The following is a 27,377-nucleotide window of genomic DNA, read 5'->3' on the forward strand; positions in this document are numbered from 1 at the left end:
AACCCTAACCCCAACGTCACAGTGGGAAAAAGCAAACAGTACAAAAATGTACGATTATCATAAAATAAAATAATGAAACCCTAACCCCAACGTCACAGTGGGAAAAAGCAAACCGTACAAAAATTTACGATTATCATAAAATCAAAATAATGAAACCCTAACCCCAACGTCACAGTGGGAAAAAGCAAACCGTACAAAAATGTACGATTATCATAAAATAAAAATAATGAAACCCTAACCCCAACGTCACAGTGGGAAAAAGCAAACAGTACAAAAATTTACGATTATCATAAAATAAAAATAATGAAACCCTATAACGTCACAGTGGGAAAAAGCAAACAGTACAAAAATGTATGATTATCATAAAATAAAAATAATGAAACCCTAACCCCAACGTCACAGTGGGAAAAAGCAAACCGTACAAAAATTTACGATTATCATAAAATAAAAATAATGAAACCCTAACCCCAACGTCACAGTGGGAAAAAGCAAACCGTACAAAAATGTACGATTATCATAAAATAAAAATAATGAAGCCCTAACCCCAACGTCACAGTGGGAAAAAGCAAACAGTACAAAAATGTATGATTATCATAAAATAAAATAATGAAACCCTAACCCCAACGTCACAGTGGGAAAAAGCAAACCGTACAAAAATTTACGATTATCATAAAATAAAATAATGAAACCCTATAACGTCACAGTGGGAAAAAGCAAACCGTACAAAAATGTATGATTATCATTAAATAAAATAATGAAACCCTAACCCCAACGTCACAGTGGGAAAAAGCAAACCGTACAAAAATGTATGATTATCATAAAATAAAATAATGAAACCCTAACCCCAACGTCACAGTGGGAAAAAGCAAACCGTACAAAAATTTACGATTATCATAAAATAAAATAATGAAACCCTATAACGTCACAGTGGGAAAAAGCAAACCGTACAAAAATGTATGATTATCATAAAATAAAAATAATGAAACCCTAACCCCAACGTCACAGTGGGAAAAAGCAAACCGTACAAAAATGTACGATTATCATAAAATAAAAATAATGAAAGCCTAACCCCAACATCACTGGGGTGAAAGCAAATCGTACAAAAACAAACAATTATCCAAAAAACACAATAATGAAACCCCACAAAAATTAAAATACTAAAACCCTAACCCCAAAGTGTCAAAAGCCTATCATACAAAACCTTTGATTATCATAAAATAAAAATAATGAAACCCCACCCCTAACCACAATGTCACAGTGATAAAAGCAAATTGTATACAAAAAAGTAAAGTGTGGTATAAATTAATACGAATTAGTAAAATTGCCATGAGATTGTGTTGAAAAAAGTGGAAAATTTTGCATCCAGAAACTTCAACTTCACTTTAATGTGTTTATATGACAGTCTCACTCATGCAAAATGGCGGCCCGATTGACGTACAATTCAAAAGTCATGTACATTGGTGAATGGCAGTAAAAACCAGAGCTATCATTTGAATGCCGAAAGTGAAGAAAAAAGAAAATCAAATGGATCACTGCGATTTGCAGAAGCAGGAATACAATCACTAAAACATGGATTTGCAGTTGCCATGTTGTTTCAGGTGTTGACGTTTGGGGTAAAATCAGACGTTTTCAATATTTGGGATCTTATAGGATAAAGTTCTAGGCAGAATTCAGTAAAACTTTTTTTTGGTTTCCTGGAATTCATACTTTACAATAATGCAATCATCTTAAAGCAGATAATCATGTGCGTTTTACTTTCTTTTGTGCACTTTCCTGTGATAAAGGCATCCATCATTTAAGATGTTTGGCCATTCAGTCAGTAAGTAATGTCTGGGCAAAGTTTTGATGTTACCTTAATACCTTGTCATTTCACTAGTAAAAAAGTTTAAAATCATAATTTCACTAGTTACAGGTTGTACAATACACATGTAAAATAAACCACTGTGTGTGTGTTGTTACTTAAAAACAGCAAAAAGATTTTTATTACCTCAAAACATACATAGCATAATAAATGTTGAAATTATGTAAAAACCTGCTTTACTGTTCATTATATTTTGTCTAGGCACCAAGTGAGCAAGGAACAACTCTCTATTTTGGTTAGGACCTGGTTTTGCACCTAGTTAGGATTTCAGGACTGAAAGAATGACGTGAACTAATAGCCGCTCCCACTGGTAAGACCTTCTTTGTTGGTACGACTTGTTCATTGTCCGCACAGGCCGGCCAACACAATATACTCAGCATTCATCACTTTGCCTGGCCTTTGTGTGTCTCCTTTTAAACCGAACAGCAGGAATTATTAGGGGGCTTAACATGTAGAGGTTCCCAAAGTGGCTGTGACGCTATAAGCCTCTTCCAAAACCCAAATCTGCTCTTCTTTATCCAGGGCTAGTAAAGCATCAGGCCCGTTCTCACCATAATCAAGTTTGAATGAGAAAATAGTGGAAACAACATTTCAGGCCCATATTCCCAATCAGAGATAAATAAATCAGCATTTAGGGAATTCCGGAATTTATTATTATTATTGAGAACATGAACGTCGATGTCGCAAACGCGGCATTCCAACCAGGGGGAGGGAGGCAATGCCGGAGCACCGCACCTCAACGTCTCCAGTCCCAACGATTTGGGGTGCGTGTGAAATCCGTGGCACCTCTCCTGCATTCCTGGCTGAATCTGTGCCATATCTGTGATGGACTGAGGCAGAAGAGAAAGATGAATACGGCTTAATCTTTACACAGGCCACATGTGTGCGCATGATAACATGGATGCTTTCTTCCCGCACCGGGCTGCGCTCGCCCGGCTGCCAGGTTGCTGCCTCAAACAGCCGTGTTTCGCTGCGATATTTAGCTCGCACCAGAAAAGAACGACGCTGGTTCCTAAGGAGGGGGTTAATGCATGTTTTTGGATTCGGAGGGAAAATTGTAGTAATTCCTGACACATTTCGAGAGACAGATACGGTGCTTTTTAGCTGCAGACAATATGTAAAATGCAACTATAAACGGAAGGCTCGTTTCTCAAAAGCTGATATTTGATTTCAGACCTCGTCGTGATAGAAACAACAAGTTATTTTTGGCCACTCATGACAGTGTACCGTGGTTGGTTGCAAGGCCAAACGGAGACCATTTGGAGACGGAAATATGCAGTATAGCTTTGCCTTTGCATCCGATTACTTAAGCTTTTTCCCACACTTTTTTTTCCCTTCTGGACTTCACTAAAACATTTATTGTGATTGCATTAACATAAATGATTCTATAGTATCTTGGTGTATAATTATGATCCATGTTTCCAGAGTCTGGATGAAGCGCAGGTGTAAAGCCCGACGAGTTTAATGAGCAGACACCGCCTCAGTCTCCTCTTTGAACCGCAGCTCAATTAAAAACACCGGATGTGCCGTCATATTAGCACAAAATTAATCGACTCTCACTAATTGAATCTATCAGATTCAGTGGGCAGTATATCTCTTTAAGCAAACACGCATGCATGTTTGGACAGCTAACAAAGGTTTTGCTCAGTATCCTTATTTATGTATTCAAACTTTAGTATTTATTTATTTTAAGTGCTGTTATTTACAATGAAAGAACACAGATTTGTGTTTCTCCCTGTTTTGTTGTCATGATTATTTTAGGACCTATTCCCAATGCTTTTTGATGTAGCCGTCACACAAAGACATGAGAGATAAGGACATCTGTTTGGAAAGCACGCCGTTTGTTTTCAGTAATAATGCATCTGCATCTCCTTCAGTCTATACTTAGTTGTTGAAGTAGATACAATTGTAATCTCACATGCACCTCTAATTGAAAAGTTAATTATCTTTCTGAAGCCATCAGCTGTCACTTATGAGGATCAGATACCGCTGTCCTCCCCGGGGACCGACGTTCCTCTGGTCCTGATGGTTTGGGACCCTGCATCGTCTTGCATGTGAACATTTGATCATTTATAGCTCGCTGTTTAATTGAAGTCAAATTAGCAGGACTGTACGCCGTGTTTATCTCACGTAGGGATTGTTTATTTTTAAATGCATTTCGACTACACAATCACAACTTTACATTAGTCCCCTTGCGTCTCTCGTGCTTGTTATTTTCTCATTAGACTTTCAAGATAAAGGGATGAATTTGTATGTTACTGTATTCCTTGAGGAATTGTTGAGATGATGTTTGTATTAGCTGTCATTATTTCATCAAGGGAACAAAACGAATATCATAAAAAGTTGCACAGCAAATTTATGTTGTGACCGCGTGCAATATTTGGGAACTTTAGGCCTTGATGTTGCAAGCTTAACGCTTTACACATTCACCTGTTAGATTTGTTTGATAGTACGATGAAAGTCTTTAGTAACCTTTAAAAAAAAAAAAACATTTTACCTGTTACAAGTTAAGTTTGTTCTTTACATCCATCGAGTTAATCGATGGCTTCTAGTCGGAGACATCGACGTGTTTATTCCACACTAATTAAAAAGTGTATGTTTTTATTGCTCTTAACTCCAGATCTCGTGTGCTGCCTGTCAATCATGAGTTGTAATTGAATGTGGGTGGATTTTTCTTTGTTTTATGGTTTAGGTCAGTGCATTGGGTTGAAATGTAATTTTCTTTTAGCGATTTCTTTAATACAATTTCTGCGTTCTCCATGGGAACAATTTATTAATGCTTTTTAGATCGACCGTGGGTTATCTTTATAAATATATTAGAAATATATGCGCTACATAAACATCACGTTATCTGTGCATATAGGACTTAAAGATTATTTATAAAGTTTTAGTTAAATTGCACTTAAATTGCACAAAAATTCATTCAGAGAGAAAGAAAGAGAAATCGTCTCTGTACAGTATTCCCACGGCACGAAACTCACGACAGATTCAGAAATCAGTTTTACAGTAATTAGGGAAATACTCTAAATGTCATTGTGAATCTTCACACCACTACAATGAATGCACACTTTTGGTTTTACTCACCGTTACTCACCGTATTTACCAGGACCTCGTGTTTTCTCTCTTTGTTGTGGCACTTTTTGTTTCAAAACTCCTACGGCTTACTTGAAGCAAATCATCGCTGGTCTTTCCACAATAAGCCAGGTAAAACTCCTGCAGCATTTGCTCCTGGTGCCTTTGTGTTGTTTTGTGCCTTCCCGTTTGACAGATTTATTGTGAGAATGGAAAGGTATGGCAGAAAAGTGATTAGCATGCTCAGACATTAGCACGCTAAAAGTGAAAGTCGTGTGAGATGCAAAAACTGTGACCCCCTATTTGTTCACAGTGAATACATATTTACTGCAAAGTCTCACTCAAAAGTCGTTGACAGGCTTTTGATTAAATTCAGAGATTGAATCGCATTACGTATTCAAATTAGCGAGTTATAAATACACAAAGTTCGGTTTTGTTCGGTTAACCCAAGGAGGAGATGTTAAGCTGCGTGACGTGATAATGCGGGGTATTTCTGTGCAAAGGTGTTTCCCAGTTTTTATTTGAAGCAGACGTTTAAAAGAATCAAGGTGTGAGAGGAAACGTTTGACCTTACTTTAAATTTTGCAGCTTTTGTGGTTTCGGGGCCCCTCCCCTTCACGGCCGTGTGGGTTTTTCCTACCAATTATATAAGCCGTATGGCGGAGATGAGCTTTTCTGAAACCACGTGCAGTCAATATCAGAAGCAAATTTGGTTTTGATTGTTAACGTTTTATCTCACCTCCAACCTTGTGAGAGATGTCACCTGCATCCCATATCCTGAATTCAAATTCAAAGCAAAGACCTTATGTTTTAACTGATATAGTTCAGTGCGCCATTGGCACCCCCAACCCCACTGATGCCGTCGGTCCCGGGCTGAACAAACGCTTGGGTTTCAGACCCATCGTGCGCTCCAGCCATGATGTTGAAGAATGAAATGCTGTGTCGGTATGGAAGTGTCCGGCGTTGGCATGCTACAGCTCAAACCCGCGGCGCTGCCATCCACCCGAGCCTTTGCATGGTGTCAGTCGTCGATATGCCGCTGAGAAAAACGGCATTTCTTATCAACTCCAATCCAGATGAAGTCAAAGACGCATTCGTCCTGCATCTCTGGGCCCACTTGTGCCATGATTGGGCAGCGTTCGACTTCTTTATGAGCGGTGGCAGACCTAAAGGCAAAGAGGAGCCCCAGCCAAGGTGTTCACAATCAGCCATGTTTCTCAGGGCTGCATGCCTCTGGGTTTGCTGGACCGCAGAGGTTTAAACCCCCGTGTCCCTCCGGAAATCCGGCCAAATCGGAGCCTCTGGCATGCCTGGAGTGATATCTGAGAGGTGGATATGACTTCCACAAGAGTCCGTTTGTATCGTGCTGAATTCTGAAAGGGATGAGAGACGTGTTGGCTAGAGGTCTTGGAGCGTGCAGATCAACTCTGAAGCATCTGTCCCTTTGTTTTCACATACACGCTACAAAGTTTGGGAAGTAACAAATGGGTCCCTACACTCAAAAAATGCTGAGTTATTTTCAAACATTTTCTGGCTTAATTTAATCCAAAGGTTGGGTTTTGACTAGAGCTCTTTACGTGTCCACTTAGATGCAAAAACTTAAGATCCGACCCAAGCAGGTCGGGGTCTAAAAGTTTCATGTGTGCCTCGGACACGGGTCGGGTATTATACAATTTAAAATCTAATGTGTTTCGGGTAATTTAAAATCAATTTGCCAAACAGACCCGAACTATCTCGCGTATGTGCATCGAGTCCTTTTCCAACCCCCCTCTGTTTGCCAAGAGCACTTGCAACACCGTTTAGTGGGCCGTATAGGTTCATTTTCATTAAAGGGAAATTTTATTAATCAAAATCAATGTCTTAATTCAAAAATACGTCCTCGTTGGTGTCAAATGACCTCTGCTAGTGATCTGACTTTTCTTTGTAAGCTTAGAATTTCTTCTTTTTACTTACATTGAACGTGTAAGTCCAAGGAGGCTTCCATGTCATTCCGCCGTATTGATAAACTATAATAGCAGAGAGGGACAAAAAGCACTAGCCTACCAACGCGTTTTCATTCAGAACACGTGAACTAGCTGAAACGGACAAGGAGATCAATGAGTACATAACGGCTACCGTAGTTGCAACAGGCATTTGGAAAAGCGAGGCGCTAGAGAGCATTATTCGTTTGAATGCAAAATACAATTTCACCACTAGATGGGGGTAAATCCTACTTATTGTCCCTTTAAGCCAAATCTGTCAGTCAATTGTAAATACCTTGGTGCATCGTCAGCAGTGGGCCAAATTGGTTGCGAGGCCACTGGGGTTTCTTTCTGTCTGACTAGTGCGTGTGGGGCTTCAGACTGCACCCACGTCGGTGCCGTTTACATTCGGGTCCAGTCGGGTTAAAACAAAATTGCCACTTGGTCGGGTCGGACTGGGGTCGAATTTTGTCTGGCTTGTCTCTTTATGCACGTCGGGTTCGGGTAAAAAGTGATTTGGGTCATTTCCAGTCGGGTACATTTATTTGGACCTGAGAAGACCTCTAGTTTTGATCCAATCACAGGTTGAATGAATTCAATTTATGAATGTAAACTTTACAAGGATCCAATGAAATAAATACCACTTAGTCCATCTAGTGCACCGACATGCATTTAACAACAGCTCATCTGTGTTCACGAACATCATCTGAGCCAAAGAAACATTACTGATATCATAAGTGGACCTCTGGGAATATAAATCTCTTGAATTGTATGATTTGACCCCTTTAATAGCCCTAACTGCTTTTGTACGGGTAAAGTACGACATTCAGTGCAATGACAAATTGCTGTAATTCTTAATTCAGACACAAAACATTTCCTGCTTTTTCCTGTCAGCTCTGCCCAAATGGTTTTGATTAATTCAGACAGGAAATGCTTGTGAAAGAGATTTATATCTGAATTCATCTGCAAAATAATCAAATCATTACCAGCTAATGACAGCGGCGTGACGGATGATGTTGATATTCGCCAGGTCCCAGAAACGGTGGGGCCCGTTGATGCGGAGGATGCCGGCCCCACATGTCACAGCTCGACCGTAATTGCGTTTCTGCTGTTCTCGGATCAGCCGAGGCTCAGACAATCCTCTTCTTAATGAAGTCGTCTGAGGCAGCGGCAATTACTGACTTCTGTCACTATCACCGGGGGCAACGAGGTTTGGGAAAAGCGTTCTCTTTGGTTGAGGGATCCCCCATTGCTTTCAATGGAGTTGATGTAGAGTGCTTGTCAAAAGCAACATGGAATATCAGAGGATTAATTGGTCGGAGAGGAAAAGCGGAAAATCTCTATCGAGAGAGCGTAATTGAAACTCATTTAATTCTCTGTGTAATCAAACCAGTGTTATGCTGAATTCTTTCTGTTCGAAAGATATTAACCTGGTTATCACACGTGGAAATATTATTTGGCCCTGCACTGTGACGCGTGCTGTATTCTGTTTATAAATAGTTTCGCATTTATGCGTGCAGACTCCAAGATATATTTCTGTTTGAATTTATATGCTTTCATTTTTACATTACATTTGGTTACATTTACACTCATGCATTTGGTCCTGGTATAGCTCCGATTGCATTAGGTTTAAACCCGGTAGACACACATAAAAAATTGTATATGTTGCATTGCACTGTACATCACTTTGGATAAAAGCATCTGCCAAATGCATAAATGGAATGTAAAAAATTTACATGCATTTGCTTTCATGCAAAGTGCATTCAACATATAGCCTAGTCCTAGTGCATTCCCTGGAATCAAATTTATGATCTTTGCATTGCTGTTAAGCCACAGAAACACTTCCTTTTGCATTTACATTTATGCATTTGGCAAACACTTTTATCCAAAGCAACTTACAGTGCATTACATTTTTATCAGTATGTTTTCCCTCGGTTTGAACACATGACCTTTTGCGCATCTAAAGGCCCAAAAATGAAATAAAAAAGCACACATATACGACCAGCTCATATATTTCATGTCTTTTGAGGTGACACTATAGCTTATCTGAGGAACATCAAAATAATGTCATTTTCTAACTCATAATTTTATCTGCTTTTAGATTTAAAACAGCAGCAATGGTTCTGGCACATATCGTACCCAAACGAGACACACCAGCCTGATCTCACGAGATTTCATACATATTTTATGAGTTGGCTAATTCGTATGAATTTGTACGAAGTTAATCGTGCAAAAATATAATGAAAACCCACCCCTAACCTCACGTCATAGGGGCAAAGGCAAATTATAAAAAAATGTACGAATGTGGTCGTACAAATTAATATTAATTGGCACACCGTATAATACATATATACGAATTGCCATGAGATAGCGTTAGACACATCGGTGCAAATGTGGGGACAGAGAATGAGATTGGAGGGGAAGATGTTGAGTTGGTAACCTACAGTAAAGCTCAGTCGTTTTGATTTCATTACTTGAGTTATCGTGTGACTTCGAAAGGCTTGCGAATTTATTTAATTGTGGAGTCTGACAGATGTGCTCACCGTGAACTCAGAGCTGCTGTTAATGTCCATGTTATTTGTCAACTACAGTTTGCAGCTTTATTAACAAGAATAGGGAAAAAACATGCAGCCCTGCCTAATGTATTGTATGCAATAAATGTCACGCAGACGTTTAAAGGGGGCACATCATAAAAATCTGACTTTTTCAATGTTTAAGTGCTATAATTGGGTCCCCAGTGCTTCTATCAATCTAGAAAATATGAAAAAGGTCAACCCAGTAACTTAGTTTTTGTAAACCATTCTCTGCAAGCATGTGAAAAAATAGGTCATTGAAATATGGCTCCCCTTGTGATGTCAGAAGGGGATAATACCGCCCCTTAATCTGTACTATCCAACTACGGCACTGCTATTTGCATTTAAAAGGACACACCCAAAACGGGCACATTTTTCCTCACACCTACAAAGTGGCAATTTTAACTTTATTATAAATTATCTATATGATATGTTGAGATTAAACTTCACATACGTACTCTTGAAACATCAAAGATTTATTTTACATCTTAAAAAAGTCTTGTGAAGTTTCTCCTTTAAAGGATTAGTCCATTTTCGAAAAAAAAACATCCTGATATTTTACTCACCACCATGTCATCCAAAATGTTGATTCTATCTTTGTTCAGTCAAGAAGAAATTATGCTTTTTGAGGAAAACATTCCAAGATTTTTCCAGTTTCAAAGGACTCTAAATGATCTCAAACGAGGCATAAGGGTCTTATCTAGCGAAACGATTGTCAATGTTTGCAAGAAAAAAAAAATATGCCCATTTTACCACAACTTCTCGTCTCTTTCCGGTCATGTGACTTGCCAGCGCGACCTCACGTAATACGTCATCACGTCAAGAGGTCACGGATGATGTATGCGAAACTACGCCCCAGTGTTTACAAATGTGGAGAAAGAGGACCATGCCGACGTTGTATGTCGAATGATACTAATTAACGTCTTTGTGTCCGTTTTTTGTTTAAACTGGTCCGCAAATGTGCGTTTCATATATGTAACACGTGACCTTTCGACGTCATCATGCAATTATGGAGGTCGCGCTGGCGCATCACAGGACCGGAGGAAGACGAGAAGTTGTGGTTTAAAAGTACATATTTTTTATTTTTCTTGCCAAAAACGACAATCGTTGAACTGTATGTCTCGTTTGGGATTGTTTGGAGTCCTGTGAAGCTGCTTTGAAACGGCAATTTTAAACTGCATTAAAACTGTTAAGTATTGGTGTTCATTAAAGTCCATTAAAATGAGAAAAATCCTGGAATGTTTTCCTCAAAAAACATAATTTCTTCTCGATTGAACAAAGAAAGACATCAACATTTTTGATGACATGGTGGTGAGTAAATTATCTGGATTTCTTTTAAGAAAATTGACTTATCCTTTACATTTTTGCCACCATGGTCTTATTGATGTTATACATTTCTGGAAAAAAATAAAGGAGTGGTTGTGAAAGGCTGCATTTGCAATATCCAATATTCTCCGATCAGTTCAGGCCTCATTGGTGGAAATAAATCGTATATGAGATACATGCATTCACTCGTGTGGACACCACCTGCGATCACATGACTCTTCAATGGAGGACGACGGCTCCGCTTAGTGCTTTAATGTTGAAGTTTTATCTCTTGTTACAGAAATAAAGCTCTACAATCTCGTAAAATCATTTGTCTGTGTATTGCATAATGCAACATTTTACTTTCTCTGTGGTTTAAGCTGTTCTGGGTCAGTATGTCTACCTTGAATTGTTTTGGCATGTGTTTAGTGTAAATGCTTATATCAGATACGAGTCGCTTTTATAAGATGATGTAAGCAGATCGTCAAAATAAATCGGGTACAGGCAACAAATCGGAATTGGGCATCAAGATTTGCAGTGTAAATCCAGCCTTTATGTCTTTTCTTTGATGAATGTTAATGGAGTCGGGTCTTAAATGGTGTAGAGGAGTTTTGATAGGCGTAATGATTTAAAAGCTCCGAGTACAAGTTTGTCACAATTCACCTCTTTTGAGTCTCTGCCCCAATACAGATACATGACTGACGTGAGCGCAGGTGCGCTTTGATGCTTAAAGATGTTGCCATGGTTACCTCCTGCTTTCCACCCGTGCAATTATGCAGAATAGATGAACTTCACTCCTCAACAAATTAACAACAGGTAAAATATACTGTAGCCGCTGATCATCTCCAAAGTTTCCCTCATAAAAGCTTTTGCCAGAAGATGTGTTTATGCTTGTCAGTAGAGCGCATTTGAAGGCAGGCAATCTCTCGCTTTGTTTGTCGGCTCCGAAGTTCAAACTCTGTGGAATTTAAGGAATCGGTGTGCGGTTTGCTTGTTTAAATTACTGTAATAAAGTCACATTTATTTGAAGCTCACACAAGGAAGAAACACTCGCAGGAAAACCCCTCCTGAAACAAATTGTCTACTTATTTTGCGACTAGATTTTTTTCTAAGGTCTGAATTTGAGTCAACATCCCAATGTGGTTTACCGTGATAGATGTGGAAGTTTAATGCTTCAGACAACATGAATTGTTCAGTTTTTAGAGGAAATGTAGAGAAAATGTAAGGGTTTGTGAATGTGACACTTCAAGATTTAAAGAGGTTGATGCAATGGATTCTGATCTGACCAATGAGAAGTGTAGAGAGCAGTGACATAATCTAACAAAAGTTACACTATAAAAAAAATCCGTAGAAATTGCAGCTGGGTTGCCGGTAATTTACCGTAGATTAAAATTTATGTTATTTACTAGCAACATTTTGTTCAAAGTTGAATGAACATTTAACATTTACAAGTCTTTGTCTTTACAGAGTAAAACTAAAAAAAACAGCATCAAGCAAAACGTTCTGGGAAACAAAATCTGAAGCAAAAAACAGAAAAAGGTTGATGATGATTTCTGGTTCCCAGAATGCTTTGCATGAGACTGTTATTGTATAGTTTTAAAAATGTATTTAACTTTGAACAAACTCTTGCCAGTAAATAACATAAATTTAAATCTACGGTAAATTACCGGCAACCCAGCTGCAATAACATTGTAATTTCTACGGATTTTTTTTACAGTGTATGTTCCTGTAATTTATCTGGTACCATAGCAGTAGCTTGCATTGCAACAATTGTGGGTTCGATCCCACACAGATGATAAAATGTCCAGCTTAAATGCACTATAAGTTGAATGAAAGTGTCTCCCAAATGCATCAATGTAATTAAAAGCATCACAAATGTTCAATATCTTTGTGAGAGCTTCACAGTAAAAAGTTTGCTGTAGTTATGCAGCTGTTTGCCAGTAACTTACTGTAGATTTAAATGTATGTTATTTACTGGCAACAGTTTGTTCAAAGTTAAATGAACATTAAAAATTAACAAGTCTTTATCTTTACAGAATAAAACTATAAAATAACAGCCTCATGCATAGCATTCTGGGAACCAAAATCTGAAGAAAAAAACAGAAAAAGATTGATGAGGATTTCTGGTTCCCAGAATACTTTGCATGATGCTTTGCATTACTTTATAGTTTTATTCTGTAAAGATAAAGACTTGTTGATGTTTAATGTTTTGAACAAACTGTTGCTAGTAATTTAAATAACATACATTTAAATCTACAAGTTACTGGTGAACACCTCCAGTTTGAACAGTTTGAGGAACAAACCAGTTGAGATGATCACTAATAATCTTCCCTTGTGCCATAGCTCTTCTGTCTTAGTTTATCTCTGCGTTCAGATTAAAACACTGAAAGCTATTGTATGACTTAATAAGAAGACATGAAATACAACAGAGTAATTCAGGCGTTATGGATGTGACATTTTCAGTCGAATATATATATTACCAATATATTAAACCATCTGTTTATATTTTCCTAAACCCCTTATGATGAGTCCAGACATCATCAGACTATACTTGTGTTTTTTATTTTAGATAAGGAAAATATGCATGCGTTATGTGAGAATAGGACACATGTTTTTGGGAGACAACATACTTTGTAACCTGAAGCAATAATACCCAACAAATAGAGAAGGGACGGCTCCTCAAAGAACAAATAATATTATTTATTTATTTAATTTTAATTTTCATGTGCATATTTATAAAGACGAAACAACATTATGGATGTTACATTTAGATGTGACAATTCTGAAAGATGGACTTTAAAAAAAGTTAAAAGTACTTTAAACACAATGTAAAAAAATACTTTGCTGCCTTAAAATTTTTGTTGAATCTACTCAGATTTACAAGTCATGTCAACAGAGAGGAGTTGTCACAACTTATAAAATGTAGTTGAGAAAGTCAACTTACCTGAAAAAACTTACCTGTATTTAAAACAACTCACCTCTAGTCAAGATAAATAATAGTAAGTTAAAATGACTTGTAATTAAAATCCGACTTGATTCAACAAAACATTTTAAGGCAGCAAAGTATTTTTTACAGTGCAGGGACCTTGCATGGGTATTTAAGGCACCAAATATTGACATCTGAGGTATCAAAAACTTAATATTTTGTAGTACGGTTGACATTTGCATGCAATTGCTTAGCATGTGTATGTATGCACTTCTATTGTGCTATTGGGGCTTGACAGAAATCATTATAAAGCAGGGTCTCCAACCTTTTTGTGAGCAATTTATAAAACAATCTGGAGGGCTATTTTTGATATTTACTTACTCAAAACTTTTTTGTTTTAAAAAGATGCATTATTATTACTTGTTGATTTTATTTATTTGTTGATATGTTTTATCATTGTTTAAAATGTTAACATACATAAAAGAAGCCAATAAATGTGCAATAAATAAATATTATAATCGGAAAATAATTATGAAATAAATAAATATTACAATTGAGACTATTAATAGAATATGCTTTGGCGGGCACCTCACAGACTCTGTGCGGGCAACCTGGTCCCCGTGGGCACCATGTTGGAGACCACTGCTATAAAGTGTCTTTATATGGACAAGAGCTGATTTGTTCAGAAATAACATCATATGACTGGGACAACAAGTCAGCAATGATGGATCTTTTTAGTTTTGGGGTAAATTATTACTTTTATTCATCTCACACATCTTTTTTAACATGCACGGCTAATGATGTCCAGCCAGCCAAAACTAACAGTTTTCACTGAGGAGTCTTCATACGAGCTGGGCTTATTTCAGTTCAGATTTGCTGTTTAATTAAGCAGGAGTAATGGACTTGCTGTGACTAGCGTGTCCTGCTGGGATCTCAGACATAGCGATCAGATACGTGTCAGTAATTCGCTTGTTGTGAACTGAAGGAGATTGCAAGCATACAGTTTTTCTCACAGTATTTCTTTTGCCCCCTCCCTATTTATTATACATATACAGATATGATCTCAACTCTAGTGAGAAACTCGCATGCAAAGTTTGCACTTTTGCTTTATCATATTTCTAGGATAAATATTTTGTAACGTTCAAGGGTTAATGAGACATCACTGCAGTGTCTCCTTTAATTTTCGAGCTGCCATTTATTTGTTTCGTTTTGTGTTAATAAAATTTGTGGTTTGTTCAAATTGCCCGTTCATCAGTTTCACATTATAAAACCCTCTTTCTATCTTGACAGATCTTCAGTTCAACATCCTGTCAAAGCCAAACCTAGGTGTTTACTCTGAGAACTGGGCTTTCAGAATCTGAAACTCTTCTGCTTTAATGTCTAGATGGTGCAAAGGATGAATCACGCAATCAACTCAGATATGGAAATAATTTTGCTGATTAAACAAATGGGTGTTAGGTTTGGTTTTTTATCGGTTTTCAGTATTCAGAGTCTACTACAAAAAAAGCATGTGACCCTTCAGCACTAATAAGAAGGTGACTCATAGACGTAGACACATGAAGCCATATTTAATTTAGCTGCAATTGTATTTCTTTAAACATGCAGGGTTTTTTTTCATTGTTATGAGGATGAGGGCATGTTGCAAAGCCATGTTGGCATCTACCGAAGTTGATCCATCTAATAAATGAGATATAACCATGGCCGTTTTAAGTTTTTACCAGGGATCTTATGTATTCTTTCATAACCTTTTTGCCATTTTACACTTTGGATACACACTCTGTCTATATGTTTTGGGGGGTGGGAATTGTTATATTATCCCCTATTTATAAGATTTACAATTTGTTAATATTTTACTGTTGACTTTGGGTGGATTATTTATTTGTTTATGCAACAATGCTCATTATACCATCATATTAGTCATTTTATTAAGCAATATTAGGCTATAGTTTAAGTTTATGGCTCTTATGAATGTTTTCAGTATGACTTTGTTAAATGCTAACTTCTAAACTGAATGAAATAACATATCCTTCATAGTGTTATTTTCTACTGTTTTTTTAGTGTTGAAAGCATTTCTTATATACATCATCATGATGATTATCGACCGAATGTAGTAACATGTGAGCAATAACCTGCCCATGCTGAATGATGTTCCATTCCATTTCATTACTTTCTGGTCATTCAGTGTTGCCAGATATTAGCACGAAAACAAACAAAATAGGCCATAAAGAAAAAATAGACCTTGTCTTTTAGAAATAAATAAGAGACAGCGCTAACACTAACATGCACATTCATACTTTCCCAAAGTGTCACGTTAATTGCTAAAACATTAAACATTACATCTAAAGAGGATGGGATCTGGCAACACTGCAAATTCTGCACCCACGGTCGCCAGCGTCTCACAGCTGCTTGAGTCAATCTCCATCATTTTAAACTAAACTATAGACCGTTTCATTGGACGCACGTGCGGTGACGCGATTACGCATCTGAACTTTACTTCCTGTTTCTGTTTGTTTAATGGTCTGACTAGTTGCTGAAACTGAACTCTTAAACAAAAACATTTCAGATTGCTTGATGATTGCTTTACAAACAAGGCCTAGTTCGAAGCCGGATTTGCCAATTGTTTAAAACTAAGTGATGCAGCGGTCCCAATGTTAAAAGGAGGACTCCCATTCAGGAGTTAAAAACACATGGCGATAAGTAAATGAAAATCGAATCCCAAGTGTTTTGTTTGCAATCTGCTCATAAGTACATGTAATGTAATGTAAACACACAAACATATAGCTGTGCTGTACTCGTAACTCTTTATGTCCTCCCATTGTACACTTCCAAGAGTTTGGCCTTTTTTGAAAAAAAAAAAAGTTCTGTCTTTTAAAAAACTGACAACACAAAAGACTCTATGGACATATGAAGGATGAAATACTACTCTATAGGTGCCCAATATTAACATAAGATTGGCAGAAACTGTATGTTATGTTATCTTTAATGCAGGGTTCCCACACCTTAGTTAACTTCAAATTCAACGACCTTTCAAGGACTTTCCAGGTCCAGTACCCTCAAATTCAACGACTAAATGTGGGGATACATTTCAAGTGAGAGCAAGGTTACATTGTGTTACCTTTTAAGATACATTGTTACAGTTCCCTTACGAGGGAACTTGTGCTGCGTCACTGCGGTAACACTTTGGGGACGCCTCCAGGGGTAAGTGCGTTTGAATGTGTCTATCAAATTCAACCAATGGTGAGGCTTAACGACAAAGACAGGGTAACGCGGGAGCCAGGAAGTATATCGCTATCTTAAATATTGCCAGAGACGGTGTTATAGGGATGCAGGAAGTATGGCAAGGGAGACGCAGCGTCTCGTTCCCTTCTCAGGGAACAACAGTTACATACGTAACCCGAGATGTTTTCATGTGTCAAACACAACTATGCAAAAAAGCATTTTGGTATGAATCAACATTCACAAGATATAAGCATTTAAAGTGAACAGTTTAGCACGTGTGCTTAAAAGGCTAGAAATTGTATGATATTATCCTACACTAAATAATATGGATTTTGTCCAAACAGTAGATTCAAGCACTTCCAATGGCCTGTATTTATATATTTTCAAAAACTTCCCAGGGCCTTGAATTATTTCCCCAGATTCACAAACTTTCAAGGACCTGTGGGAACACTGTTAATGGTTAGCATTAAGCATTGAAAGTCACCACCATTGAGAACTATTGCTTCAGATGCACTCTTCATTTATATGCACCTAATATGATTATAACTGCACATTAATACTCTAAATACTATAAATTATTCAGCCTGAAATATGTACATATTGTAAAATTAGATTATTTTGGTGAAAGGTTTATTCTTTTAGTGTTTGTAAATTTGGTTGTAATTAAAATTCCTAAAAAACAACAACAGCAGTCTTGCTTCTTTATCCGCCTAGCTGTTAGATGTAAACATTAATTTCAGGGTGTTGTGCTGTTAAAATCTACAGCAGTTTGTTGTCAACAACTGTAAACAGGGTGATAGGGAAGGGTCTGAATCTCATGTTTAATGTATAGGGCTTTCAATGTGCCTGAATGTTCTTTCTTTCTTTAATGTTTCTGCACAAACTGTGTACTTTTTCAAATCTTGCATTTTCATTTTACCCTCCATTAGATTCGGCTGGTGGAAAACATATGACTCTGTCAACACAATTAAGCTCACTTCCTGTGTCAGACACCCACGCCGCCACATTCACACCTACTGTCAGTGTGCGGATCAAACCCCAGCATCGCTAATACTGCTCTGTTAGCGTCTTCAACACGCACGTTCAGCTGTTATGGCAGTCGTGGCAGACAGCATGAAATATTTAGCTTGAAGTCAACATGAAATGAATATTGATCCTATTTGATTTCTTAAAGGAGCAGTTCAACCAAAAGTTCAGTGAACTTATAAAGTGTCAGTAAGAGAGTATGTGTGGATTTTTGACTTTTCGTGACTTGAATTTTTCACTTTCACAATATTTATGCAATTTCAAGTCAAGCAGGATGTCATGACACCTCATGATGTCACTTATAATGTTTCAACTATGCAATATCATTCAAAGCAGAGAATGTTTTTGCATTGAATGGTGCTGCAGGGTAATGGCATGGTGGCCCGTAGTAGAAATTTATTGATGTTAATTCATCAAAACATATTGCAATACTTAAAAAATGAGCAGCAAGCCCATCTACTCTCTTACTGACACTCTTCAGTGCTTTATGAAATGTTAAAGTGAGTCGTAATGTGAATCCACCCATTCATCTCTTTTGCATTTCGAAGAAGAAAGTCTTCACTTGGTGATTTTGTGAATTATTTATGCAACACATTTAAATTAATAATAAAAACAATTTCCTTTGCAATCCTTTATCAAAATGTTAATAATGTCAAATCCCTTATGAGAATTAACCATGGTTTTAGTACAGTTAAAAAACACATGGTTACTGTAGTAAAAGTATGGTTACCACAAAATAACCATGGTTTTCAAAAAACATAGTTAAACCACGGTTACTGTAATCAATACACCAAAAAAAAAACATGGTTACTGAACTTTTACCACAAAAAACACGGTTAATTTTCATAAGGGATGACTCTTGAAACCATTTAAAGCAGTAAAGTGTATTATTTTTTTAAAGTCTGTACTCAAATTCTTTTATAAAAGATTGATTTGCTCATTCAATGAAGCATGATGTAATAAAGATAATGAAACAATAAAAAACTATTGACTTAGAGCCTATTGATTATAATAATCATGTATAAAAACATCATTAAAAATCAAAACGTTTCACAATCCTACATAAAAAGCGTATTTGCAATCTGAAGACATAAACATATCACAGCACTTGAAGTGAGCAGAATTTACGTTCTACGTCATCTTCATGACGCCGCCCACAATTTCCCATAATCCTTTGCGTGCGCTACGGCGTAGAGTTAAAAAATGGCGACTAAAGGAGCGTTAATGAGGTACATTTAATTAAAGTTTCATTTTTATGTAGCCCTTATCATTAATTAATAGTTTGGTTAACTCTAAAGCGCACTTTATTTTGTTTTAGGTCCTTGTACACCTGTCTTCCATGTGAGGTAACGTAATACACACAACACTACCTGTCAGTAACTTTTCCTTTGGTGTTTGACAACATTATAATTAATGTATCTCTTATTGGCATCCATAAACGGTTGTTTTAACCAATCAGTATTTAGCACAGAAACTATACATTCACATACATTTAGGATTTGGATTAACTTGTAAGTAAAACTGAATCAAAGAGCATCACTGGTCAGATCAAAGATCCTGTACTGCTGGAGCTGAGCGCGCACAGAGCCCTCTGGTGGTCACTCGAGAAATTAGCACATAAAAGTCTCATCCCTTTCCTTTATTCCCACGACTGTGACTGTGATCCATACCTGTCCCACAATGTTAGATATTCTCTTTGAATGTCATATTTCTATGTCAGACGTAAGGACTTTACCCCATTCTCGTGTAGGAGAGAGTCAGAGAGAAAGAGATTACTCCCCTGAAACTACTGTGTGCCTGTGATTCATACAGAGACATTGAAAATTATGAATGCCACTGATAAATGAAACCATCTTGGCTTTTGTGGAGTCCCGAAGCCACTATTTTTGCGAGTTTTCTGAGAAACAGTCACAATGTATTGGTGACAAGAAACGGCTCTAACGATAAGCAGCAGTAATAGGGAGATAATTGCATTGATATTTGACCAAGACGTCAAATATTCGTTAAGAAATTGTCGATTTCATATAAGGCGGCTTGATAAAAAATGTTTGCATTAATATTATTGTATAGCCTATTCATATTGTTTGCAGTGCCTCCTTTTTATATGTTGCGCATTCGACGCATTCCGAACGGTTTTCTCTGTTTATGTAAATTATGGCCTATTTATCAAGTCCGAGGTGGCAGTGTATGGAAATTCAAATTCAGTTTTTTTCCATGATGTGAAGGTAAACATTGTGTACTTTTGCGCACAGCCGCCTTTCCGTTCATATGAAAATTATACCGCAACAAGCATGCAGACCGATGCGCAAACATGCTATTTGGACAAACATCCTCGTGCTGCGGCAACAGGTGATGCTGGCCAACTTCCTTCTTAAAGGTCAAATAACTTCTGTAGGCCTACATGTATATTCATTTATGTTTTCCTCATGAGGTAATCTATATACATAACAGTTGCAGAAATGAATAAGCACGCAGACATTACGATTTTGGTTTTGGTTGCATCTTAACAAATTAATGTGCGTTATTGGTCATATAGAACGAAAATATGGTTACGCATCAGTTTAAAACACTGGCCAAGGAATTATGAGTTTAAACTGAGATGGTTAGGATGTAAAAAGCAACACTTTTTATTATTAAAATATTAATAACCTATTCTTATTTTCTGTTCTTCAAAGCGAAATGTTAAATTCCGATGCTGGAAATCGAATAAATGTTAAACATAAGTAAATGCGTAAGTAAAATAACGGTAAGACCTTTCTAACAATGTGAGTCACTGTACTGTATGTTGATGCATCTCTTTTGAGTCGGATGAGTCATATTTGTAAGAATTCAACCTCATGTGACAATAAGCTGTGCGTAAATGCATGCATGGGTTAATTTAGACTACAGTTTCCTCTCACTGTCCTTGTGTCGTATTGACAGGAAAATAAAATCAATGCGGCCGCTGTTTATAGTTTTTTGAGAAAGGTAAACAGGTGTTAAGGTGTTAAGTCGGATTTTAAATCATTGTTTAGCACTGATAGTGGAGTTAAAGATGGTAATTGAAGATAAACCGTAATTTAAAACGACTAGGTGACTGTTTACCGATCTGTGCTATATGGCAACTATTTATCCATACTTAAATTTAACCACAGAACAATTAACAATTTTTTTAAATCGCAAAAAGGCATAAATCGATACTTGACAGAACCTTAAAGTAGAAAGCGTTTATTATTTCTATATGAAAATTAAAGAAAACATGTAAACGTCAAAAAACCATACATCCGTCGTGAAGAAGCAAAGAGAAAATAATTACTCAGATATGTTTTTTAATAATTATAATATAAATATAGAATATATCTAAATAGAATTAATTTAGAATAAATAAACGCTTTAGCATCAGCATCAAATGCGCATCATAAAAAAAAACTTTGTCCTTAAAATATTTATTGTCTTTTTCTCTCTAATCTATTTAATTCTAATCTCAAACTCATTAATCAATATACACGAGCTTACAGGTACTTGAAAAACTCGTTTTGACTGATCAATGAACACGTAAATATCCATTAAAATAATGAGTCGCTTTTTCCTCAGATTCTGTATTTAGATGCTTTATTAGCTAGATGTATGTGATGCTTTATGAAATAAAATGACTAGAAGTGCAAACGCACTCGTGCCTGCGGATGGCGGAGTTTTAAATAATTTCGTACAGTCCTTATTTCTGACATTTTACCATGTGGTGTGTAAATATGGGAACGGTTGAGTGCAAGAGTGGATGAGTCCCTGGAGAGCCGCGCTTGGAGACGCGCCGCTCCAAAAAAATCAAAGTGGGGCATGAAGACGCGCTGCGCCACAGCTGGCACAATGTCTTATGAAAACGGGGAGGGGCGGTTCGTTTACCTGACACCCCTCTCACACAGCTCAAACCCTCCTCCTCCATCTCCTCCTCCTACAGCGCCTCTATCCCGCACCACAGTCCGCGAGCTCCCAACTTCAGCGTTTACGCACAGTGACAGTTGCGTCTCCATCAGCGATCAGTGCCGTGGACGCGCTCCGGCTTTGGATCTCTCAAGGTGGGGACGAAGTTAAACGAGCATTCTGAACTTTTGGATGGAACACGAGAGGTTTCGTGGAGACTGCTAACTTCTTAAAGGTACCGTTGTGTTTGCTGCTTGCGTTATTCCTCTGATGTCTTTGAGCGCGTCACATTCGAGCGCAAGCACATCTGTTTCAATAGTGAGGCTGCTGTATTTTTAACTAACAGTCAGATGTGTTTGCAGGCATCTCTTATAAATAGATTGCATGATCAAGAATTAATAAAGCAAAAAGAAAAACAATGTATATATGTTGCACGCATACTGTACATACATAAAGATGCCATTTATTTTTATTAGTGAAATATTTCATGCATCTATCTATTTTTTATACCGTTTTCAGTCTTTTAGTTTAGATTTAAATATTTGCAAAGTTAATTTAAATATTGTCTCAGCACATGCTAAAGAAACGTATCACAAGCGTCTCTGTCTCAGAGCTGATGGAGTGTGTAACTGTACATCTCCAGATTATTACTACAGGAGATGAGTGTTTATACAAACTCTGGTGGCCAGGACCCCGTCTAACCCATGACAATTACAACATGTACACATGAGAAAGAAATGCTTTTAGGAATGCATTTATTTGAAAATAAAAAAATTTGACTTTATGGAAAGGCTTACACACTCTAAAAAGCAACAACATTTCAAGGACATGACTTTAAAATGAGTGAATAATAATAATATTAATTTAAAAGACAGACTTGTCAATGTCAAAAGCACGTTCCTCTAAAAATGGCATGTTAGTCAGGCTGTCTAAAAATTCACTGTGAAGTCTCTGTTTTAATGCGTTGAATATCTTTAGACGTCATTAAAATCTATATCAATATTTTTGCAGAAAGCATTTAGGATTCAGTGAGAGTATTGTTTGTACGGGCATTAAAATAATTACTTGTTACTGAGATGAATATTTTATATTTCCACATAATTTAGACATTTTAAACAAACTGAATAAATCTATTTGTACGTGTGTGTTTTAGTGTGTAGCTAATGCAATTAAGTGGCAATTATATGGGGTGTTATAGAATAAATTACAAATAAATGTATGTACATTACTTTTAAGGTTCGCACCCATATATTGTGACACTCACAGTGATGTATAAGGTTTTAGCATGATTTCAGGAGGATGTTCGACTTAGTCCTCTTCATATCATGCCTCACAGTTACTCGTGGTTAAATTGCGGCCCACAAGTTGTATTTGTAAAAAACGTGACTGTCGCAATAATCTGAGATAAAATGCATAAAGATGCATGTGCAATTAATGCAGAACAATACCGTACAACGAGCGATGATGTTTACTGTATAAAAATAAAATAAGGAAACACCCTGACACACTTTCAATTGCTTTGCACTGCAGAATTATCTGATCTTATATTAACAGGTCAATGTGGTAAAATTGAGGTTATTTTTCTTGAGATTACTTTCAACCCATCTAGTTATCTAGGGTAGAATTAGTGTGGTTGATCTGGTCAGTGTTTCTCAGAATACATCTTGAGTTTTCCTGCCAGTGTCAGGTTTGCTTCTTGTAAGTGCTGTTCGACATCAAAGCAGGTGCTATTATCAAGGTTTTCACCCCTCGTTTCATTTTTACCCATTTCTTGATGGTGTCACATTGAAACGTACAGTCTGCTAATGTGAAACCGTGTGGGGCCCCTTGATCTCGACTCGAAAGTTGTTAACCATTTTTATTGGCATGATTTAACCTCATTTCCATGCTTGGTTGTTGTCGAATTGCGCTCACCTCGATATGGTAACTGAGCAGTCTGATTCATCAGTTGTGGAGATATCTGTGTCCCAAATCTTTGCGCGGTGGCATTGTTTTCTCTCACAAGAGCCGTATCGAAAAAAGATGCAGAAAAATAAGAGAGACGTGTGCTTGCGAGGATTAGGGCCCTAAACGTAAATGCGTTGCTCATCTTAGTGCTGCAAATAATAACAGGAAGTCAAAGTTGGTGGGTTCAGAACCGTTTCAGACACGAGGTGATGCACTTCAACCCCCAGTATCACATTCCTGCCTAATTGGCCTCCAATTTGTCAAACCACTTCTGTTGACAGCCGAACATTCAGAGATCAGAGAGTCTAAGTGTTGAAACTTCTCTCTGATCTCACTTTTTAGCATCGATACACACGGTGGTGACCGAAGCATCATCATTGTCAGGGAGAAACGCACGGTGTTTGCCCCCCTGACCCTTTGAGACCAATTATCTGCATGCATCGGTTATTTTCAGCGCTGGGGAAAATGCACCTGAGAGCATAATCAAGGCAACTTGTCCTTGATGAATTATTTCCACTCTGTCTTGCATGATTTGTCATGTTATAAATGAAAGCAATCAAGGTACACACCCGTTGATATTTCCATCACCTAAATCGAACGGAACCGCAAGACGGTTTTGGAAAACTGTGAAATTCCTCACCCCCCAGATGGATGTGAGGCCGATTGTGAACTTCTTGGTTGGTCTGGGTGCTTGTAGTGAAGTCAAAAGTTAAAACCATTAATCGTCTTTACCACCACGATAATGAGCACCGGGGTTAAATAACAGCTCAGCAAAGAGAAGAATTATACTTGTGGTTTGAGCGAGGTAAATACCTGTTTAGCTGCCAGCGTATATGCATTTATTAGTCTGTCGCCAGCAAATAAGAGGTCTGTCTCGTTTTTTAATATGCGGCTGCTTAGAGATTCCACCCTGTTGGGAAAGAACTGTTATGATTTCTAATAGTTAGGAAAGGTAACAATGAATCAGAGACTTTTGATGACAAGCTCAAACCAGTTTTGGGAAAATAAGTAGAAAGAAAAAACGAAGGATTGTATGTGCATTCTTGGGCTCTGAGTCAAGCACGTCGAACAGGGAGACGATAACATGCGCGTTGACACCACCGTAGAGACGCGTTTCACTTGAGAATAATTTAGCCGTATTTTGAAACTTTTCAAGGATGATTTGCATACATCAACACGGTGTGATGGTCTCGCCAACGTCCGCATCTCGCATCTCATCTTGTATGTGTTTAATTCCTAAAGCGCAAAGTCTCTTTATTTACATCCTTTTATCTCGTTTCGAGAATCGTCGGCGGATCCTTTCGGAAAACAAAGTGTCAGAAGTGCGTCATGTCAATTTTGTCACGCTTTGGCTAAAAGACATTCGTGTAAAATCGGAATAGCAATATTATCATTCTGCGCGGGACCATTACTAATAGATTTTGAAATACACACTCGGAGCTACCTTAAACCTCTTTTAAATTTCGCGTAACCTAAATTTAGACCCTCCATATGTTTTGATCTCACGTTATTGTCTAGTATTTCTATGCTTGTCGTTATCCGATCTGTGTAGGTTTTCTCGAATCCTTTGTTCTGGTAAGGCGGCACAAAGAAAGCAGTATGTATCAGAGGAATGCACATACTGCAAAAGATCAGGGTTTTAATACCCACCCACATACTTCGAAAAAACAATTAAAAAAGATACTCTTTTACTGTGGATGCAGACACACTTACAGAGATTTGAAGGGACGGAGATTAACTCGCTATACAAATCTTTCCTTGCAAAGCAAAGGGTGTTCATTTGTTGATTTTGATTCGTTGGGCACACACACGGAGAAACAAAAAATAAGTAAATAGGTGTTTTGGTTAAAATTTTGCTTATTGTCATGAGGTCATGTTTACTTGGCAATTTTGTCATCTTTTAGCAGTTGAATGCTTGTCACCGGGCCCAGACTTGAGTTTGCTACCTTGATTTTGTGAAGATCAAATGCATTTGAACATAGGGTGGAGGTTACTGCAAGTATCAGATTAACCTACACAAACAGGCATGATACGCATAGGACTTTGTGAATAATGGGCGTTCTGCAAATTGAAAACCTCAAGAAAGCTACACAGTGGCTTTCTCTCTTTCTCTCGGTTGCTTTAAGTCTATTAATTGTTGATGCATCGCAATCCACGAGGCAGAAATTAGAGAACTAATTATTTGATCATGTGATGCTGCCCTCCTCCAGTGACACAAAAGTAATTTCAGCGGCCTTGAAACTGATCTTACTTGATTGTTAGATGACGGATTTGTTTTATAATTCGATAAAAGCGAGAAATAAACAAGTGACGAGCGAATAAAGACCCTCTCTCGGTGCTCCGAGAGGAAATAATTGTTTTTTAATAATTAATAGGCATTCCTTTGGGTGCAGGACCTCTTTTGTTCATCTTTCAGTTAAGTCATCGGTGGCCGGACTTCAAATCTCACTTAAAATAGCACACAAACACATGCACTGATTCGAAAGTCTCGCACACATAATCTGGCTCCCATTCAGATGTACAGAAGCCACAGTGGGACTTTTCTACTGTACACTAGACAGACACAGTGCACACTAGAGAGAAATGACTGTTCACTAAGTATGCTGTTTTTTTTTTGACACGCGCTGTGGTTTTGCGTTTTAAATAATTTGTCTCTTTAGATGAAGTAATAAAGACTTTGACCCCATAGTGGCCCATGAGCTTCGCCATATCTGTTACACCATTACTGCTGATTAACTTTTGTTCACCACACAATACTGCTAATAAAAGTAAAGTACTGTAACGCAGTTCCTCTATTCTATCTCAAATGTGTCACCAACCAATATTTAGAGACTGTAATGAGATTCACATACCAGGAAATCTTTGTTTTGAACGCAGCCGCCTTCACGTTTCGAAAGGTTTGTGTGCTGCCCATTTGCCTCCGCATTGATTCGCTCTTTCTCATCGGTATGTGGTGGGCACTGATGATTTTACCCCATGCTGTTTGTGTTATCAAACTGCCGAGATGCTCTTGGCTCTGATTTATAACACTACCTCAAATAATCTTGTTAATGCACATTTAACATTGCGGAAGTGGCAAGCACATAGGCTAAACAACACCTACGCGTGCAAGCGTTCAGAATAGGGCTGTTGAAATGTGCCGAGTGATAAAAAGCCTTCGGTGCTTTTAAAAATGAGCAGGATTGTACTTACTGTCTAGGTTTTTACGTTTGGACACACACTTACCTGTAGTGTGTTACTATTTAAGGCAAATAGGATGATGATGAAATGGTAACATTAGCAGCAGCTATGAGACATTTTAAAGTGAGCATTATGAATGATGCTCTTCACATACATTTGTATGCATAAATATGTCATTTTCAATAAATCATATGTAAAAATAATAACAAATTATTGCTATTTAGGATTGCATTTGTAAGATTTAAAATGCACGAGGATTAAATAGATTTAAATATTAAAATTAAGTGTTTGCCTTTTTCTTTTATTTAAATGTTTTGGTATTAAATAAATATAAATAAAACTTTTTCAAAATAATTTATTTAAATCAATTATTATGTTACATACAGCATATGCTCATTTTCAGGCAGATT

At 37.4% G+C, this 27,377-nt stretch overlaps 1 protein-coding gene and 1 long non-coding RNA gene across 7 annotated transcripts in view; both read left to right on the plus strand.

Moving 5' to 3' along the window:
- The window catches only part of LOC135717732 (uncharacterized), a 32,521-nt gene extending 16,385 nt beyond the window's left edge, over positions 1-16,136 (plus strand). For 2 of the 3 annotated variants that reach the window (XR_010520360.1, XR_010520361.2), the window contains 3 exons: positions 2,063-2,171; positions 11,463-11,588; positions 14,989-16,136. This is a non-coding gene — a long non-coding RNA (uncharacterized lncRNA). Of the gene's footprint in view, positions 1-1,784; positions 1,820-2,062; positions 2,172-11,462; positions 11,589-14,988 lie in introns of all 3 variants that reach the window. The other variant, XR_010520359.1, reaches the window with a different exon arrangement.
- Positions 16,137-21,860: 5,724 nt separating this feature from the next.
- satb1b (SATB homeobox 1b) overlaps positions 21,861-27,377 on the plus strand; it is a 65,041-nt gene continuing 59,524 nt past the window's right edge. For all 4 annotated transcript variants that reach the window (XM_065298921.1, XM_065298924.1, XM_065298923.1 and 1 more), the window contains exon 1: positions 21,861-22,075. The gene's annotated coding sequence lies outside the window, so the exon portion shown is untranslated. The remainder of the gene's footprint in view (positions 22,076-27,377) is intronic.

The sequence above is a fragment of the Paramisgurnus dabryanus genome, chromosome 13, assembly GCF_030506205.2.
Source record: "Paramisgurnus dabryanus chromosome 13, PD_genome_1.1, whole genome shotgun sequence".
NCBI classification, from domain to species: domain Eukaryota; kingdom Metazoa; phylum Chordata; class Actinopteri; order Cypriniformes; family Cobitidae; genus Paramisgurnus; species Paramisgurnus dabryanus.